The 21,691-nt window shown below is 36.7% G+C and overlaps 1 protein-coding gene across 3 annotated transcripts in view; it reads left to right on the top strand.

The window, feature by feature from the left end:
• The first annotated feature begins 1,353 nt into the window (after positions 1-1,353).
• The window catches only part of FHL5 (four and a half LIM domains 5), a 42,351-nt gene continuing 22,013 nt past the window's right edge, over positions 1,354-21,691 (top strand). The window contains exons 1-3 of one of the 3 annotated variants that reach the window (XM_058671520.1): positions 1,354-1,527; positions 3,971-4,169; positions 6,909-7,033. The gene's annotated coding sequence lies outside the window, so the exon portion shown is untranslated. The remainder of the gene's footprint in view (positions 1,528-3,970; positions 4,170-6,908; positions 7,034-21,691) is intronic. The other 2 variants (XM_058671526.1, XM_012925598.2) reach the window with 2 other exon arrangements.

The raw sequence follows: 21,691 nt of genomic DNA, 5'->3' as shown, positions 1-21,691 counted from the left end.
TAAATGCTGACTCCTGGTGTTGCCCTGGTCTTGCTCTAGCTGTTGTGGCTAGTTGAGGAGTGAGTTAGCAAATGCAAGAAATCTCTCTGTCTCTCTCTCTCTTGCTCTAATTCTGCCTTTCAAAATAAAAACTTTTTAAAAATTATATTAAATGTGTCCGTGTGCTACTTATTTTTTATTTTTATTTTTTATCTCAATCATGAACCTATTGATGTGATAAAAAGGTTATTTCCCATCCCCTATTAGTATGGACAATGTGGTTTTGGTTTTCTATTTGGTATTCTCTGAGTATGAAACTCATAGGTGTGTGTATGTATATATGTATACACACACACACACATATATATATACATAGCTATATAAATGTTTATGCAAAATGTAGGAATTTATTGATGTGATTACTATTTACATTACATAAGTAAAATTCCAAAGAGGTAGAAAAATAATGGTCAGTGGCTGTCTTGGATTATACATCATTTTATGTTTCTTAGTTTTGGTTACAAATTTTCAAAAATAAGCATTTTCAAATCTAATTTAACAAGCCAGTATTTTAAAATAAATACTCCTCTGTGGCAAAAATTGAAAAAGGGTCCAGAATGTACACAGATACCAATTGTTAAATACTTCATGCAGTAATCGAAGTGTGAATGCAGGGAAGATGACTAGTTTGAGATATATAGGTTTTTTTTTAGTTTTCTTTATTTGACAAACAAGTTATAGAGTAAGGAGAGACAGAGTGGGAGAAATCTTCTTGTACTGATTCTCAAAATAGCTGCAAAGCCGAGGTTGGGCCTGGCTGAAGCCAGGAATCTGGAATTCCATCCATACCCCCCACATGGGTAGCAGGAGCCCAACACTTGAAACATGTTTCTCAGTCTTTCCAGGCACATTGGCAGGGATCCCGATTGTAAGCAGAGTAGCCATGATTTCAAGTAGCCCTCTGTTATAGGACGCCAATTTAGCAGGCAGCAGCTTGGCCCCAAATTATCACAGATAAATATTAATGTGCTATTTTTTTTTAGTAGTGAAACAACATTAAACCAAACTTAAATGTTTGCTCTGAAACTTAGGAAGCTGCAACAGGGTGCTTCTGTCATCTCATCTTCCAAACTTAAGAAATATCCTCAAATGGAAATCTTATCAGCAAAAATACCATCCACTTTGTTTCAGTGCAACCCATAGAGAATTTAAGTTGTGGAGAAGTTTAGTATCCAAACATTTCTTCAGATCTAACTCTTGAAATAGCTGATCACTTTTAATGTTTCAACCGATGATGTATAAGGCAGAGATGAGTCCACAGTTAAATGAAGTCATACAGCCATGAAGATGACATAACAATTGTTGCCAGCTCTTAGGGAAACAGCCAGGCAGGGAACGCTAAGTCCTCACTTGAAGGTGCAGAGAGCAGGTAACTACCTTGAGTTATTCTATTCAATCCAAAGGCTTAATGTCCATGAATTTCCCAAGAAGGTAGTGATAAAGACTACAACCCAGAACTCATCTCTCAAACTACCAAGAACTTTGCAGGTGAGAATACAAGGCCCAACTCTTTCAGATACTTCAACAGAAAAGATCTGCAGTTCAGCCATTTCAAATCTAAAGGGGAGTGGGGGTGGGGGGTCTGCTCTGACAGCCACCAGAAAATAGAATCAAAATCAGATGAACCTGACAACAGAGAAACAGAAAATACATCATCTTTTTAGAAAACCTTAAAAAAAAAAAAAACTAACAACAGCAACAAAAAAGCTGTTGTGTCCCTGATTGAGGCTGGTCAGGGGAATTTTCTCAAGTAGATATGTGGTTTCACAAAGGCTGTGAACTTTAAACTTTTTGGACCTTACCCAGATGTTTCAAATACTAATCCTTGCAGGATTTCCCTTTAAGGATGTTCTGTAGAGAATTTGTTAGTCATAATTTTCAGTAAAAATTGACAAGGAGTGCTTTTTTAGTCCAAGCAGTCAGCTATGTGCACGTCACAAGACTAGGAGGAAATACAGGACCCTCCTATTTTTTCCCTTAATGCTGGAAAAGTGTCACTTGGATGGGATTCTCTGTGCGGGTGGCCCAATCTCTCTCTTTTGGAGTTGACATGATTGTCTTGGAAATAAAGAGATCATCATAGATTTTTCTTTTCATACTGTTTAGCTCAAGGAAAAAGCAACTTTTAAAAAGTAAGCTTTTTAAAAATGTTTTCTTTGTGCTCTGTATCTGCTACTTTGACTTCTTTCATATTTTCTAATGACGAGATTCTTATGAACTTTCCAGTGACTGCTTAAGAGAAAACTTCTGCTTGGTAAGTAAGTAGATGCATTGAAGTCTCCTAGTCTTTTGAGCCAGTAGTTATTCAATTTTATATGCTGTAGTCTTTGTATTTCTCATTGCAATGGCATGTATGGAGGCAGCATAGAAACCTGACAGCTCTTCGTAATTGCTTCCAATGTCTTGTAATCATTTAAATATATGGAACGTAGCTTCATACTGAAAAAGGAAGGGGGGAAAGAAAGGATTCAGGGATCTTATTTTACTTAATTTATTTGAATGAATAAGATTATCAACGAGAAAATTTTATAACGATTTTTATTTCTAGGGAAGTTTTTGAATCCATTTTTAGCTTTTCAGTAAAAGTAAATGAGATTCCTTCTATTTTGAGAAAAAAAATTGCTTGCTTTTCAGAAATGGGCATTCGATAATTTATATTATCAGTTTTCCTATGATTGAGTTAAAATAACTGCGTGTCCAGCCCACACAGATACATAATAGCCTACCTCAATTTCAAATGCTTGTTGAAATTGAAATGTGTGCCCCATATTGTTAATACCGCTTTGTTGCTCTTTTAGTCATATCCTCTTTACTATCTGTCATTTATTTGAAAACCAAATGCAGCTCCTCAGCTGTCACTTTGCATTTAATAAATGTGGGAACTAAAAATAATCATTAGTAAAATGTGCATTGCTAATATGTAAAATACAAGAAAAATGTTTGATTCATTCTGGCTGCATTTCACATCCACAATACTGACATGTACAGTTATAGCAGTTTTAGAAGGAAAGTGTATGAGTTAAAATTGAATGCAAATATTGCAAATATAGGCATCATACAAGACACTATTATCATATGTCTTACCATACATGTCTAACTATTTAATGCAAATTGCTTGATGGGGAAGGTAAACTCTCATATCTGTTTTCTACACTTGTTCTGTTTATTCTCACATCACTACAAGTTTCAAGTTCTGAAACTGCTCTACTTAAACAAGAATAGCAGAATGTAACATCTAAGTTTTTCTCTTACTTTTATTATACTTGCCAACAACATGTTAATAGCTAGGTTAATATTTGGTGCCTCATAAGCAGGCCTAGAAATTTTTTTTTACTGTCATGTTGAAAATAAATGTTTATCTAGAACATTTTAGGGAAGCTTTGATTTGCTTATTGTTTTTGCGGTTATTTTAGATCTAAGAAACATGATTTTTTTAGAGTTCCAAATATGTGAGTCCACAAGGGAAGTACTAATCAGATGTTAGGAAATTACATTCCCACATTTTTATAATTGCCTTTTTCCTCTTTGCTTGGCACCATTATTCTTGGCAATGTTTTGGTATTCTAGAATGAACACTGAAGAGAATGAAGAGGTGGAAGACTTATTCCTGTCAAAATACCTCAAATTCCTGCAAAATGATCAAATTGAACATTTATTTATCTTTTTATCTGACTGTGTTGAGATGACAGAATCTTGTAAGACCCATAGTTGGTCCTTAGAAGAAAAAAAATGTTAAAAGGTGAAAAATGCAGGGAGGACATCAAAGAAAAATCAGTATTTTAAAAATTAATAGATTTTTCCCTGAATACCTTCTAAATGCCATCTCTCCAGCCCCAACTGAGTACCCCTACTTGGCTGCTGCACAATCATCTTGTAATTTAAATGTAAACTCACTCTCTCTCCTGCTCCCCACTCTGCTTCCTCCACATAGGATCTCACACAGAAATGACACTGTGATCCCATCCATCATTCAAGCCAGAAACCAGCAACAAATCAGCTCCTTCTCTTCTGTCAATTTGTGTATCTAAAGAACATCCAAGTTTGGTCAATGCTACCTTTGAAATTCACCTATCTCCCGCATCACTACCATTACCTGTTTTTCACTGTCATCATCTTTCACTTGATCAATAGTAAGTAATCCTTTAGCATGACTCCTTGGCACTAGAATTGCTTTCTTTCATTCTGTATTCAAACAAAAGCTAGAATGATTGCATTAAAGCAGCTGGTCTAAAATCAAATGTAACTGCCAAGACTTTGCCAATTCCTTACTTAAAATTTTGTTTTGAATCTCCATTTGCCTTCAAATAATGTACAGATTCCTACTTAGAAATTCCTTCTCAGAGAAGGAATAATGTAGAGCAGATAATGGATGACAAATCTCCTCACACTTCAAAGTGATTAAAACCACCTCCAGGTTTTCGTTAAAATGTCTGTTCTGGTTCTGAAACAGTTTTGGTGCAGTTCTAACAAGCTTCCAGGAAATGCTGATGCTATTGACCTTTGGGATTTGAAATTGTTTTCTCATGCTAGAGCTAAAACTCCAACCCCAGTTAGGCCACTCACTGCATCTGTGAACTTAGAAGAACCACTAGCATCTATGTCTTGCATTTTATTTGTCTACAAAATGAAGGTCACTCTGTGTGTGTGTGTGTGTGTGTGTGTGTGTATTATAATGAGTGTATTTGCAAACACTTGTTCAGTCCTAAGTGTTACAATTTTTTTTTTGTCAAGATTTATTTATTTAAAAGAGTTACAGGAAAATGAAGGAAGAGCGAAAGAAAGGATCTTCCATCTGTTGATTCACTCCCTGGAATGGTGGCAGTGGCTAAGTCTAGGACAGGCCAAACCAAAGATTTTCATCCCAGTCTCCCATGTACATTGAAGGAGCCCAGACACTTGGGTCAAAAGTGGAGTAGCCAGGTCCTGAACCAGCGTTGGTAGGCAGCACTGTAAGTAGCAGCTTTATCTGCTCTGCCACAAGGTCTGTTCCCAGATATCATTTTATGAAAGACGCTGAAAACAATGTATGTGACACTGAAATGGCAATTCTCTGAGCCGAAATTGAGCTTCTTGTTCTAACCAGGATAATCAGTCCGTGAAAATCCAGACATAAGGTCAAGATAGGAGCCATTCAAACCTGTAGGAACTATTTACTAGTTCAAATAAAAATGCTGGAGTGTCTAAAAAAACAGAAGTTCTAAATTCACTGAACAAGCCAAGCAAGAAAGTCATTGCCACAGTGTATGTAGTGTGAAGTTGAGCCTGCACGCTTTGAAGTCTGGTGCATGCTGAGACCCGGGAGAACTTGGACAAGGTTATTTTTTCCCCATTACCTTAAAGGCTGAAAGAGAAAAGCCTATCAAATGTGTATCAGATTAATAGTAACTTACGCTACACATTTTAATTTTTATTTTATTTATTCCCAAATTTCATCAGTTAGAATTCTGAGGCTATTGGGTATGAACCCTATCTCATTTGATTTCTAGAAATGCTTTGATGTATTCCTCTGCTTAACTGATTTTTTTCCAGAGCAATACTCACTAAATAGTGCAAATATTATTTTTCAGCTGATCAATTTGATATATCAGATTCTGCATTCACACTATGTAAGAATACACTTCTTGCTATCACTCCAACATCACTGAAAATATGAATTGCTTAGGTTGTTGTCCATGTTGATTCTAATCTTTTCAATGATCTCTTAAAATTGTTCAAAAGACAACTTACGTAACGTGTTATAGTTATGTCTCTTCGAACATTTATAAAAGAGTGTAAGCTCTGCTAGCCATGGTATCAAATTATCTTTTTTTTTTCTGGCACAGGAAAAAAAAACACAGAAACATGGTAGCCACATATGCATATATTAACTCATAGATTCAGCAAACAGATGAAACCAATATATGTTTACTGAAAAAAAGGCTCAACATGTTCACTTTTCTTTATGCCATTGTGCTAGTGACCAACAAAAGGGCACCTATGTACAAATTCATCTTGGTATAAAACTAAAAACATTTCCAAGAAATTTCTTTCACACAGAAGGTCACACTTCTTTGGCAGTTTCCCAAATGTATATGTATTTGGAAAAACAAAATCAGATACCAAGCTGTCATGCTGTCTGAATAAAGGTTTCATTTTAAAAGTGATTTCCATTTTTGTAATTACACTAAATTTATTCTTTTGTTCCCTGCATTTCTTTGTAATTATATGATCAACTTGGGTTGATAATTTTTCAGATTGAAAAATTGTACTCTAATTTTAATATTTTCCTTATTCCTATTGAACTGATATATTGGAATGTACAATTTTTTTTCAAAGATTTATTCATTTTATTACAGCCAGATATACACAGAGGAGGAGAGACAGAGACGAAGATCTTCCATCCGATGTTTCACTCCCCAAGTGAGCCGCAACGGGCCAGTGCTGTGCCGATCCGAAGCCAGGAACCTGGAACCTCTTCCGAGTATCCCACGCGGGAGCAGGGTCCCAATGCATTGGGCCGTCCTCAACTGTTTTCCCAGGCCACAAGCAGGGAGCCGGATGGGAAGTGGAGCTGCTGGGATTAGAACCGGCGCCCATACGAGATCCCGGGGCTTTCAAGGCGAGGACTTTAGCTGCTAGGCCACGTCGCCGGGCCCTGGAATGTGCAATTTTGAAGATACTAAAAACTAAAACCTTTTTGAGATACAGAAACTTAGAGAGAGGAAAAAGAGCGAGTGAGATCTATCTTTGTTCTGGCCACAGTAACCAAGGCTTGGCCAGGCCAAATTCAGGAGCCAAGAGCTTTTTCTATGTCTCCTATGTGAGTGGCCTGGGCCCAAACACACGGGGCATCTTCCTCTGCTTTCTCCATGAATTTATCACGGAGCTAGATTGGGAGTGGAAAAACTGGGACACAAACCAGTTTCTATATGGAACTGTATGAGATAGCAGTTTTCCTCTCTATGACACAATATTAGACCCAAAAGTCAATAACTTCAATCATGAGAATCAACAGGTGAATACAGTTTCTTCTAAATTATTTCATTTTAAAAATATATATACATAGGGGTTGTCGTCATGGTGTCATTTGAGATGGCATGTGGCCATCTGGGGAATGAATCAGTAAATGGGAAGTATCTCTGTCTGTCTCTCTATAACTTTGACTTTCAAATATATAAATAAATCAATTTTTAAAAAGATTTCTATAGTTGAAATCACATTAGTTATTATATATTTGACTTTTTCTCATCTAAACTAATATAAATATGTTGCCATTCCAGTAAGTATTTTTTAAAAACACCATGTTAACAATATTTATACTGTTCATTTAAAAGCAATTTAGTAAATACTCATATAATCTTTTAAATAATATCCTTGCTTCTTGAAAAGCACAGTTCTTTCCATATCCTAATTACACTTAAGCATACTTTATTAAGTGCCTAGAAAAATTCAATTAAAAGTACAAAATGTACTTTGAACCTTTAGATTAGGGGTTAGCATGTGTTTTCTGTAAAGAAGCAGACAGCAAGTATTTCAGACTTTGAACTACCCAACTCTGCTCTTGCAACCAGCAAGCAGTCACAGGCAGTTTGCCAGTGAAGAAACGTTAACAGTGTTTCAGTAAACTCTGCGTGCTGGTAAATTTGAGTTTTGTGTATAAAACATATATACTATTAGCATTTTTTCCACTATTCAAAAATGTAGAATCTATGCATAGATCTCAGATCACAAAAAAGGAGGCAGAGTCTAGATTTTGACCTTGGGCTACAAACAGTCGCAGTCTTCCTATTAGCCTGATCCTGAGGACTCTACCATCTGAAGTTGGACAAACTTCTGTGAACCCATGTATGTGAAATATTTCTAGGAAGAGATAAATAACTTGTTATTTATGCTACAGCAATTACTAAGCTAAAAAAAATTCATACTGCTCCAGATTGTATACATGAAAGCAGTAAGTCACAGTTCCTTATTAAATACATTATTATTTCTCTTTTGATACAAAAATGAATAATAGAATTAACTAACAATAGTCTAATTCCATGTAGAAGCTGATAACTGAAATTATAAAACTTAAAAAAGTGTAAACTAAAGAGAAAGTATGTAAAAGTTAAATTTTCGAAACAAAATGGAAATGAACCGTTATTCAAATCAAGGCTATTTTATTTATTGCTTTGTTTTGCTTTTACTGACACAAGAGTTTACAAATAATGCTGCTCGTTATTTGTAATGCTATACACCTGTTTTGCAAAGGATAATACTTAAGTTGGTATATACACATACATAATTTTTCTCTCTTCCTCTCTTTCCATCACATACACATAAAACACAACAGATAGATTTGAATATAACAACCTTTGTAATGTATGTGTACAGATTCAAAAATTCTACTGAGCCATGTGCTTCTCTTTTAAGACTTCTGAAGTAATTGAGAACTAGATACCTGTATCATATATTGATCAATTATTACCAATTTATTACTGCTAAATCAGGAATGGAAAATAAAATTTGCATAGAGACCAAGCTGCCCCTTCTAGTAGACCCTGCTCCCTACTGGGGATGGGGAGCTTCTGTAAATGCACCTCAATGAGGCGAGCCTGTTAGGCCTTCCTAAAGGAGAAGTGGAGGTGTTGGGGGCTCCACTTGAAAGTATCCTTTGCCCAATCAGGTATTTGTGGAGTCACACCTCAGATGCCGTAGAATGAGTGAACCAAATGGTGACATTTCATTCTCACTACTTTCAAAAGACTGAAATTTTCTTTAGAAGGCAAATACATAATAATGAAGGAATGAGGTTCTCTCAATGATCTATACTTTTAAAAAAATCATTCTCGAATCTGTTTAAAATTAAATCATCAATGCAAATTGCTGAAATCATAAATAAGGGAGATTTTTAGTTAGTAGAACTACCCTTAGTTAGTTAGTACCCTTTTATCTACTAACTACCCTTAGTTAGTCGATCTATACTTTAGTTAGTAGAGATCTACCCTTAACACAGGTCTTCAGTGGAACAAGACAAAAGTAATGGACCACACTTACCCATAGCAAATGCAGTTGAGTTTTTGACATGTGGAAAGGATTTTCATTCCATCCTGTTACATAAGCAGTGAACAGAAGACTTGCATTTGGTTTGATGGATAATTGCTTCATATTGACAAACAGAGGCAGTGTAATTCAGGCACTAAATGAACCTCTGGTTTTGCATGAGACTGCCACCAGGTCAGCAATTAAAGACATGCTGGACAGATGCAAACAAGGAGAAGACTTCACCCTTTCCTAAAGATTTTTGAAAATCATGGTAGTGACCAAAGCTGTCATTTCAAACAACCTATTCTCCCATTTTTTAAATGGAAAAATCAAAGCAAACCAAGCAAATGATTCCTTTTAGAGGCTGAGCAATCTGAATTCTGGCTAAAGCCATTTTCATTAGCTATTTTGTCTACTTTAGAAAAGGAGGAAGTCAGTTTGTGCCTCTGAACTCAATCTTTCTCATTTGTTCAATAAGAGGATTGAATGAGAGAATTTAAAAAATCCTTCTTGCTGCCTAGATTTGCTGGCTTAGGGAAAACAGGCTTGTAACAGAAGTATGTTTTTATAGAGGAGGAAAAATAACAGAATGACCATGGCGTTCGGAAGCTTTATTTCTAGCTGCCTTGCAGCATATCCATGAGGATTCTTCTTCCCTGAATTTCTTCTTATCCTCCTTACTTTCACTGTCTCCTTATTTCTCATCTTTCTTGTTCTATGGTTGAGATTTAATTTTTCATGCACTTTCAGAAAATACTAACTGGTCCTGCAACTGACATACTGCAGAGGGGAAATTATTTCTTATTGAGAAAATGAAATTGCATAGGTAAAATTGAAATGCATTGTGCAAAATGACCAAAATAGTGATAAATATAAGATTATCTTTAAATTGGTCTTTTGGCATCTAATTTGGGCTGATCTTAAGGAAAATCTTTCTCATTTTAATTTAAAAGCCTGTTTCTAAATAGATCATTCATTGAGAATTTTCCATCTAATGGAAAAATAATCTCGGGCCCGGCGGCGTGGCCTAGCGGCTAAAGTCCTCGCCTTGAACGCCCCGGGATCCCATATGGGCGCCGGTTCTAATCCCAGCAGCTCCCCTTCCCATCCAGCTCCCTGCTTGTGGCCTGGGAAAGCAGTCGAGGACGGCCCAAGGCTTTGGGACCCTGCACCCACGTGGGAGACCTGGAGGAGGTTCCTGGTTCCCGGCATCGGATCGGCGCGTACCGGCCCGTTGCGGCTCACTTGGGGAGTGAAACATCGGATGGAAGATCTTCGTCTCTGTCTCTCCTCCTCTCTGTATATCTGACTTTGTAATAAAAATAAATCTTTAAAAAAAAAAAAAAAAAAAAGAAAAATAATCTCGCTAAAATTAATTTGGATTAATAATGTAAGAATTTTCTACAAAGTAGATACTAAATATTATTTGAGAATTGTAACCAATTTTATCCTATTTCTCTAGAAAGACAGGCTGGCTCTATAAATGCTTTTTTTTTGAAGTGTAAGTTATTTAATTTTTTTATTATATTTTGGACAACATTTACATAGTTAATTAGGATTAAAAAAAGGTTCAAGGGCTATAGGAAAGTGGGTAAGACTATTATTTCCATATTGTCTCCTTCATGTTTAAAGGGGGGTATAAAGGGAGAAGGTCCACCCAGTTTCCCACCCTCCCCAGGTCCTGGATGTAGGGCATGCTCCAAGGTTCTTGCTCAAGTGGTTTTGATGGTTCAACAGTTATGAATCGTTGCCAATCTTGCCACTCCAAGCACGATGAGGTCTTTGAAGAATCCACTGATTGATATAGTCCATCATAGAGTCTCCGTTTGCCCCGTATTCCGCTGCCAACATATATCTGAGATGGTTGATTGACCTGTTCTGTCTTCTGTCTTTTCTTGGTTAGGGTTCTGAGTCTAGCATTTTGATTGGGGAGATCTCCAAAGAAACTTTGTCTGAGGTGTTCTCAGACTAGATTGTTGTATGTTCTAGCAAGTACAGGGCCCGGCACAGTCCATTGCCCTGATCAGCTGGTGGTTGCAATTGCTGGGCTGGTTCTGTTTTCAGCCCCGACTTCCACTAGAATCAATGGGTGTTGCAGTCCAGCCTGGTTCTGCCCATCACATACTCAGCCTTCACATAAACCAGTGGGAGCTGCAGCCTAGTTGGAGCGACCCACAATAACCCCCACCAGGCCTGCCCCCTACCCTGGTTTGCCAGTATGTATAGCAGTAGTCCAATCTGTCCCACACCCCAGTTCGGCTCTCATACATGTCAATGGGTATTAAAGCTTTGTTCCATCTAACCAGCTCCACTATGCAGCCCACACAGATGCTGTTGGGTATCTGTCTAGCCACGCCAGCCCCTGTCCTAGTTTTCGTGCCCTCCCGTGGGAGTGGTTACCCAAGAGGGAGGAGCCCACTATTTCACTCCCAGGCCTCTCCCACTCCCGGATTATGCACTCTCCAGGTAGTTCTGTGGTTTGACTTGACAGAATTAGACCCCAGTGCCAGCTTCTGCCAGCTGATGCTGTGGCTAAGCCCAAACAACCCTCACCCACTCTAATTTTGTTTGCACCAGTAGGAATAATCAGCTCAGCCTGGCTTTTCCCTGATCTAGTCCACATGGGGCACACAGGTGTTGTAGCCCTGCCCAGTCTGGTCTGCCCCCATCCCAGCTCATGCTGTCCAGTGGGAGTAGCTGTCCAGCAAGGGAACAACCCCTTTTCCCCCCTGCTGGATCCGCCCCCTCTCTTCCTGGTTCTCACATGTGCTGGATGGGTGCTGCGGTCACATCCAGCACAGGCAACCTCAACTTGGCATTCCATATTGTGCACTAGTTTTTGTCGTGACCAAACCCGGCTCGACCCACGCTGTTCTGGTGTTCGGATTTGCCAGTGGATGATGTGAACTGGTTCAACCTGGTCTGCCCCCGACCCATGCCAAATGCATGCCAGTGGGAAACTTTCCATGGCCTGTTCTGGGCTGTTTCCTATCATGTTTCTTGCACTTACCTGCTGGGTCTGTGTCCTGTCAGAGGAGTTGCCCAGGCTCCTCCATCAGAACCTCTCCCAATGCCAGATTTTGCGCATACCAGTGGGTCCATGAGCCAGCCCTACTCAGTTCACCTCCTGTCCTAGCAGGAACAGTAGCTTTTCCTGACTGGCCTTCAACCCAAACTGGTCCTTGCTGTTAGATGTTTCAGCCCAGCCATGGCTCATCCATACCCACATATAGCTCACACATGGCTCAGTAGGGGTTGAGACCTAACTTAGTTCTTTGTAACCTAGTTTCTGTATCATGAAATGAGTTTTTGAGCTCTCTTCATTATTGCATTCTGTGATCAAGACCAATAGATTTTTAGTACTTTTTGTTTGTGTATGTGTGTGATTTCCCTTGACTTTTGAAATAGGTGACTTTTACATTTGGTACAGACTTCAAAGTTTAAAAAGATTATACTTGAAAAAGTACATTTTGATACCTTCCCTGTCTCCTCATAACATGATTTCTTGTGATTCTTTAAGAGTCACACTTGGTCCTTGTGATTTACATGTTGATTGATGGGAAGATAAGTTTGCTTTTGAAGAGTACCAAATGCAGAACCATTAGGATAACAAATTATGTATCATATGCTTGATTTTATGAAATGTTCCTGAGCCATATCCCCTCCAGAATCTTGAAAATTATCAACTTGAAGTTAAGAATTTGGAAGTTTTGAAAGATTTGAAACTTAATACATATGCTAATGGACATACAGTCATTATAACCAACACATACTGGTAGATTAATACTGAGCCTCATGGCATAGGCTGGAGCCCATATCCTGGGCTGGGACCTCACCAAATCATTGAAAAGCCACGGAGATCTCCTGTTATAACTAAACCCACTCCCTCCAACTTCTGTAGACTTAATACAGATCTAAAAGTTACAGTGACCACCATCTTTAAAAACAGAATAAAGAAGTTTAAAAAGCCAGCATATCCCAAAACACAATTGCACTAATCTGCAAAACTATTGGTGGACTAGCAAAAAGATAGACTGTGTGTACCTTTTCACTTGGTTTATGTATTTTAAAACCCTTTATTTTTAAAAATTGCAAAATGTATGATAATATATTTTATGTTTATACATTATCATGAACTATATCTCTTTTTCAGTAATAGATACTCTAATTACATGATTCTGAATGTAATCTGTCCAAGAAAATCATATAAAACAGTCTTTTTCTGTGTTAGCATCCACAGAACAAACTAAGCAGATGGAAACCTGTAGTCAGCTGGGCTTTTTTTATTATTATTTTTTTTCATGGGAGAGTAGTTTGTCAGCTCTCAGGGGAATTTTTGTTCGACTTTTCCACACAGACATTCAGCTTCCAACAAGCTGGGCTTGTGAATATGTCCCTGGAGACTAATAACAAGCATTCCACTACAATTATGTAATGCTTGTTTTGGGTTATTTTTGATTGATGGCCTGAAGTTACAGCTTTGGCTATTTTTAAGATTGTTAAATTTTTTAAAAGTAGCCTTTAAGGAGGAAGAGATAGTCACCCTCCTCAAAATGTGAATCACAGCAGAAGCTGTGAATTTTTTCCATTAAACAATGATGCCTTCAGCCAACTTACATATGCCCCTTCATTCTTTCATCTCACTCGATCCTTGAACAGGACCATAAGCAACTATTACAGCTCTCATTATTCTAAAGCTAATAAAGTTAGTGCCAGGAAAGTTAAATGGCTTCTACCACAATGCCAGTGATAATGTAACTGGTGAAAAATCTACAACTTTTGAGTTCTAGCACAGTTTGCCTTTGGTTGTAGGCAAAACACAAAAACACCTATAATATTCGATCTCACCCTCAGGATCAGGGAAAAAGAGGAAAGAAAAACCCAAAAGCAGAACCCATTTACTAGTTATTCTGCCTTCTTTATAGCTTTAAACCATGTGGATTTTACACTTTCCTCTTGTAGAAAGTATACTTGTCCTATTAAGCCTAGTTTACACACATTAATGATAACATTTGACTTACTTATTATTGTCTTATATGTCATCAACCCCCCCCCCCGAGTTTGGTCAAATTGACTTATTAATTTTACCCACAAAACTTAATGTCATCAATCCAGCAGACAATGAACTTTCAGTCTTTTATAACACAAAACAGTCTTCAAAATCATATACTCAGATCCAGAAAGGCCAATGCTGCCTCCAGGAGAGTATTGAAATATCAACAACTAGTTTAAAAACTAGTAGGAGCTTATTGGTACTCCAAGTTTAGAGAAAGAGCTTTTAATAAGGTCAACAGATTAACCACTTACTTGTGCTATTTCTTTGATATCTTCTTCAGATGTTATTCAAAGGGTGCTTGAGATTTCCTGTTCCTCCACTCTTACAGGAAAAGTGAAAGAATTCTCTCTGCCAGGGCAGGTGCTTCATGTTCTAACTTCTGTTCTCTAATCTTGACTTTCAGTCCTTTTATGTATTTTCCATATACACAATACACAAAACAAGTACAAATTTATCCACTATTGAACGGAATGTATACCAAGCAAATTTTGTTTATATTTTAAATTAATTTATTTACTATTTATTTCACTGTATGAGAGAGTTAAAGTGAAAGAAAAGGAGAAAGACATATCTACTATATATGTACGTGTGTGTGTGTGTGTGTGTGTGTGTGTGTGTATATGTATAGAAAGAGAGAGAGAGTGAGGGGAGGGTGGAGAATTTTTCATCTGCTGCTTGACTCCACAAATGTCTGCAAAAACAGCCAGTGTGGGACAGGCCAAATCCAGGAACCCTTTAATCTGAGTGGATCTTGTGATTGTCAGGGAGCAATGATTTGAGCTATAACCAACTGCCTCCCAGAATCATATGAAGGATAGCCAGGTCTTCAACCAGGCACTCCTTTATGCAATGAGGGCATCCCGAATAGGAATTTAACCACTGTACTAAATGTCACTTCCAGCATGAACTATTTTATATTTGAGTCTTTATCCTTTATTTTATTGATGATGTAGTTTCATTAATACTTATCTAGGACTTCCAGTTCTTAGAAATAAGGTTTTCCATTTATTCATTTATTGAGTCATAAATAATTTATTGACATCTTGTTTTATTTCTAATATACACAGAAAAGCAAGTAATTTGTTTACCCATATGGATCCCACAATTAAGAAAGACACACATAGTACAAAACTGTCAAACATGTGACACAAGAAGGACAAGCATAGCCAAGAAACTAATGAAAACTCTATCACAGGAGGATTTATTTATTTGAGAGCAAGAACTAGAGTGCCCTAAATGCACACAATGACAAGAAACAAACCTGTGATCTGGAAACTCAATCAAGGCTTCATAAATGGGCAGCAGGAGCTCAGTTACTTGATTTCTCTCTGCTGTGTTCCACATGAACATCTCAGCCAAGAGGCTGGATGTCCATTCCAGAAAGAAACATTTCAAACTGAACTTCATCAGGTTGGATACATAGTTTGATAACAAGCAGTGGATTAATGCTAGAAAAGTCATGTGTGTTGGCTTAGTGGCAGAAAAGGACCTATGAAGATATTTCAAAAGATTCATAAAAATGGAATTAAAACATGTGCTTATTTCACATAATAAATTTGAAATACATATGTGGATTTTTCATCATATACATTTCCCACAAACTTTGTGAAGAGTTCATAACATGTGGATTTTAATTTTATTTGCACCAAATGAACATTACAAATACTATTTGAAATACCCTTGTAAGGTATTTGAAGAAAGAGTCACTAGAAGTGGCTGAAGTGTAAATGGGTGCAGGTATTGGAGAGTCTAGGTTTGGCAAAGAGGTAAAGAGAGTGAGAAAAGTGAATGAGACAGGATAGCAAAAGATATCTATGCTAAGCAACAGAGTTCAGACTATTTTATAGACAAAGAAGAGCTGTAAAAACTTTCTGCCAGGGAAGAAAGATAATCAGATTTTTTTTTGGGGGGGGGGCGAGCATTTGGAAGATGTGCTAGAGCTCCCTGAGGGAAACAGATCTCATTATTAGAGAACAAAGCCATGTAATAGAAATGTGCTTGGTTCCACTCAATAGAGTAAGAAATCTTTAATAATGTTGCCGGTTCAATGTAAGTTGCTATGCCCATCAAAAATGAGCATGGCATATCCTCAGATTTAAAGGTTGTGTCTGAGGTGGAATCAATAGGACACAGCATGCAATAAACACGTGTGGGGGTTCAGGATGAAGTGGTGGATGATTCAAACATAATTCTTAGGAGAGCCAGTGTATCTTTATATCAATGCACTGTTAGGTGGTTCTTATAGTCCTTCATATCTGCAGTGTACGTTGCTCAATGAAACTTCAAAAATGCTCTTGACTGCTCATCTGCCACCTGTCTGCCCTTGTAGCAATGATTCAAATTAAAATCCTTAATGAGAAAATAATCACAAGAAAATCTCGTTACATAGAGTTCAAAATAAAACCTTTAAGTTTCTGTCTCCATCTGAGTTTGTGTATCAGACATTTCAAATACTTCAACATTGCACCAGCATTTCCCAAGAACATTTTAGTATTCGTGATAGCATTTGTATTTAAATTCCTGTAAGTTCCTCTCTAAAGAAGCACAGAAACAACTCTTCACAGAATCAGTGAAGGATCTGAATGGGCAATTGCAGTAACTCTGCAGCATTCCCAGGCGAGCATAAATGTACCTATTCAGGTGAAGCTATTTGGAATCGTGAGATGAAAAGTAAACCAAAAATTTCAGCAAACTTTAAAGAACAGCACGCGTTTGTATGTCTGCAAAAGCAACAGTTTTTTTTTAATTATTTATTATTTAACTTCAGTAATTACATTGTATTATGTGACACAGTTACATAGATACTTGGGTTCTCCCCACCCCTCCCCAAACCCTCCCACCATGGTGGATTCCTCCACCTTGTTGCATAACCACAGCTCAAGTTCCGTTGAGATTCCCCCATTGCAAGCGTATACCAAACATAGAGTCCAGCATCTTATTGTCCAGTCAAGTTCAACGGCTTCTTAGGTATACCCTCTCTGGTCTGAAGACAGAGCCAGCAGAGTATCATCCCAGTCAATTGAAAGCTCCAACATACCATCAGCAAAAATTTACATCATTATGGAATTAATTGACATAACTTAGAGATCAAGGTTTAAGATGAAAGCAATCTTTTTACTGTTTTTAAAGATTCAATTTGTTTATTTATAGGCATGATTATGGAGAGAAAGGAGAAGCTGAGTAATTTTTCATCCCCAGGTTCAGTATCCAAATGGTCACAATCAGGAGCCAGGAACTTCATCCAGGTTTCCCACAGGGACTCAAACATTTGCGCCATCTGCTGCTGCTTTCTCAAGTGCATTTGCAGGGAGCTCTAAACTAGAAAGTAATATTTCAACTCTTTTTAATACATTGTGTTTACATTTTGATAGTTTTGCCTTGATATTCAAATTGTGATTTTAAAGACTGGTTAGTTTATGGATTCATTTTTTGTTTATTTGTTTGCTTGCTTTGGGGGATATTTGTTATTTGAAAAACAGGCAGAGAGAGAGAGGAGAGAGATATCTTTCATTTGCTGGTTCACACCCCAAATGCCCACACAGATAGGAATGGAATGCATTAAATCAAAGACAGGAGACAAGAATTCCATTTTAATCTCTACATGACAATACCTGGGCTATCTTCTCTTGTGCTCCCAGGTGCATTAGCAGAAAGCTGGATTGGAAGGGATACTGCTCAGTAATTTATTTGGAATGCGGACATCAGAAACAGCAATTACACCAGCCCCTCTGATTTTATTTGCCCCCTTGAACATAAGAAAACAATTTACCGATCTGTATCTTAAAATTCCAGTGTCTGTGGTCTCACACATATTTCTATTTTCGTGTTCCCTTACCTTATTTTATATATGGCCAGTTTTGTTTGGACCCAAGCGTTGTATAGGAAAATTCTAGAGTGAAATGTTGTCTTAGATGGTGCGTGCTTCTGCTAGGATGTGCATTTACTATGGTCAGGTATTTCAAGATCAACTTAAAGTAATTTTGAAACGGAAATCAGTCAACTTTAGGCTCTGTTTCAGAAACAACTAGTTTTCATCCTAAGTTTAGGGTGTAGCTATTTAGAAATGCCACCCACACGTAGATGGGTTTAGTAAGCTTTGCAATAAGGTCCATAGAATAGGCTCAGATTCCAATCTTTGTCTCCTTCATTCATAAATATGGTTCTACTTCTTATCCCATTAAATGCTGTCTAAATGCATAGAAGCTACTGAGGAAGACAAATTTCAAATACATAATCTGTTTTCTTTCTTATCCTAAACTTTGCACATTAATTTTTCACTGCTTTATTAATCTGCTTTCTGATACCTTAAAAGTGATGGGTGTTTTTTAGGTTATAATTTTTAAATTTTTCACTAATGAAAAGATAACACATTTCATAACATTCAGAGGCAAAGTTCTAAGATGATAATTATGCTTTTTTTAAAGATTTATTTATTTTATTACAAAGTCAGGTATACAGAGAGGAGGAGAAACAGAGAGGAAGATCTTCCGTCCGATGATTCACTCCCCAAGTGAGCCGCAACGGCCGGTGTGCGCCAATCCGAAGCCGGGGACCTGGAACCTCCTCCAGGTCTCCCACGCGGGTGCAGGGTCCCAAAGCCTTGGGCCGTCCTCTACTGCTTTCCCAGGCCACAAGCAGAGAGCTGGATGGGAAGTGGAGCTGCTGGGATTAGAACTGGCGCCCATATGGGATCCCGGGGCATTCAAGGCGAGGACTTTAGCCGCTAGGCCACGCCGCCGGGCCCCGATAATTATACTTTTAAACTATATTTTTGCCCAGTTTCCTTAGTGGTTGACCTCACGGTTCAAATTATGTAACCTTCCATCCTTAAGATGGAAATCCTTCAGCAATTTCATTTGGAGAAAAAGTTATTTCTATTTCTCTTATTCCAGTGCAGTTTTCTTCTGTGCATTATTTTCCTTAGCTTTTGCAAGCATATTTTAGTTTACTTGACCATTACTTCTGTTTTGTCCAGTCTGCTTATATCTTGCCCATACAATTCTTAGTTTTAGATATTATAATATTTTATCATAATATTTCATTTGATTCTTTTTTCATTCCATTTTTCTGATGAAATAATTTATGTTAATTCTGCTCACATCTTCTCAAATATTTAATACAATTGTAATGTAATTAATGTTCCTTTATTTTTTATTGATTACAAAGCATATTTTTCTACTTCAGATGTCTTATAAATCCTTACTCAACAGTGAAGACACATGAGCAATTTGTGTTTTGTTTATCTATCCAGAGGATGTCATTCTTTCTTACCGTATGCCTGATGGTAGGGCTTTCATTTGGTTCCTCCAGGGATTGTACTGAGATTGGCCACAATGTTAAATTAATTTCTGGCTTTAAATAATATTTTTAAACACTATCTGGTCTTTACTGTCCATCCTGAAATGAAGCTAATTAGAATTTGTTAGGGTTTGAAATGAGATTAGGTATAGGCATGCATTTGTAGATTATTTTGGGTCATTTTTGGGATGCATATTTTTGTCTTTCTACCTGTAGAGTTTACGCAAGTTAGATTTAGCTTTTATTTGGGCTTTAAATGTATCTTCTTATTCTGTGATACTCTGGTTTTCTGTTTTTCTTTTCCCTATTCTCATTTTAAGTTAACTTATTTTCATTTTAATTATTTTACTCCTATTTCTGTTCTTTTAGCTTTGCATGGAAATGTCTAATGTTTTTTTCAGTGATTTCATTCCCTTCCTGTTAATGCAAGAAGTAATAATTAACTCTGCATATAAATGCCATTTACCCAGTAAATTAATGCCATATTGTGTTTTTAGACTCCACAAATTGTTACTGTTGCTGCATAAGTCAATGCTAATTTACATACTAACAGTATATTTACTCCTTTGTCTTCATTTGTTTCAGTCTTTCTTTGGAGAGATTTCATTTTTATAAACCATATACCCTTCAGAATTTTTGTTACTGAGAGTCTTTGATTATATCCAAAATTTTTATGAGCCTAAAGCATTTTCATTCTCATCCTATTCTTTAAGGTCAGTTTCAATTATTTTCTTTCAAATGAATTATCTTTCAAAAATATGATGTATTAAGCAAAGTTAATCCATAAAGTTTTCCAAAAATTTTTATCAAACAAAGCTAATTCATAATTAGCTCACAAGAAGTGTTAATGCAAATGATATAACCCACTGGGTAGCATTTAACATTTTTAAAATGTGAATCTAAGATGCTAGTCATTCACTTGGGTTATATCATCTAAATATTCTTTTTAAACTTTTAAAACTCAACCTAAAGCTAAATCATTTTTGCCCCCTATCTTCACCATTGTGTACTTGAAGTTTAGATGATTAGTTTGGTGGCATACAGATGTATCAAAGAACAGACACAGGAGCAAACCGCTCAGAAAGCCAATGGCATGAGTGTGTTTCAGTTATCTTCCAGTTTCCTCCTTTATGTTTTCTACCTAAATGCACTTACACTACGTTAAATTACATTCAAATGACTAATTTGAAAACACGTTTTTGACTGATGTCAGATTTCAAAAGTTAAAAACAGTGCATGAGTCCACAGTTGATAGTTTTAGAAACTAAGCTTAATAAAACAATATCCCTCAGGCAAGAAAAATAAACACAATTGGCAGCATTACTGACCCAGCAAGAAGAAAGAAAAATTATCAGAGGCTAAAGATAAAGAAACATAGGAAATGAAAGTTTAAAAATCTCTGAAGGCTCTGTCTTTAGGATGTCTTCTATGCCCTGGTAATCTTGACATTCAAGTTGTTATAGCTTACATTCACAATAAAGTAAAGACTAAAATCCTCAGTTCCAGTTTAAAATGAACTGGACTGATAGTATCAAGTTACCTTGCATAAACCCAAGAAAATAATCTCTGAAAGAAAATCCCTGAGATCCAACTCCCCTTTCAAAATTTTGACTTATGCGTCTTTATTGAGCTCACAATTTAAATAAATAAATGAGACTAAACAGTGAACACAATGTAAGAATCTCCCAAAGAGGAAAAAAACCCCAATACAACAATTTCACATGAAAAATAACATCCAGCGTAAAATAATTGTTTAATATATTTAAATACAGAGTAGAAGGTACATATAGAAAAATCAGAAGAATAAAATGATTAGGTAGATTTATAAAGCAAAATAACTGTTAAAAGCACAGATTATAAAATTACAATTAAAGGTGAAACCTAAGTAGATTAAAATTCAGTTTGGAATTGAGGGACAATTTTTAAAAACTTGAGGATAAAACTGAAGAAATAACACAAAAGAGAACAAAAGTAACAGTCAAAGGATGTGAATGATTAAGAAGGTCTAACTTAAATACAGAATTGCTCAGGAAGATAATAGGGAAAATGAGAAATATTCCAACATCGGAGATATATCTAAATTTGTAAGAATTAGAAATAAATAAGAAAAAAATTTTTGAATTAATGAAAATAAAACAAAATTATCAAACTCTGAGATGTAATAAAAACAGTATTGAAAGGGCTATTGATCTTATATTTTGTATGTGCTTTGCCTTATATCAAAGAGAACATATAACACTTGTCCTTTTGGGATTGACTATTTCACTAAGCATAATGGTTTCAATTAAATGGGAC

The sequence above is a fragment of the Ochotona princeps genome, chromosome 1 (assembly GCF_030435755.1).
Source record: "Ochotona princeps isolate mOchPri1 chromosome 1, mOchPri1.hap1, whole genome shotgun sequence".
NCBI lineage: Eukaryota > Metazoa > Chordata > Mammalia > Lagomorpha > Ochotonidae > Ochotona > Ochotona princeps.
The sequence above is the reverse complement of the archived record's forward strand: the minus strand, read 5'-3'. Positions and strand labels throughout refer to the sequence as shown.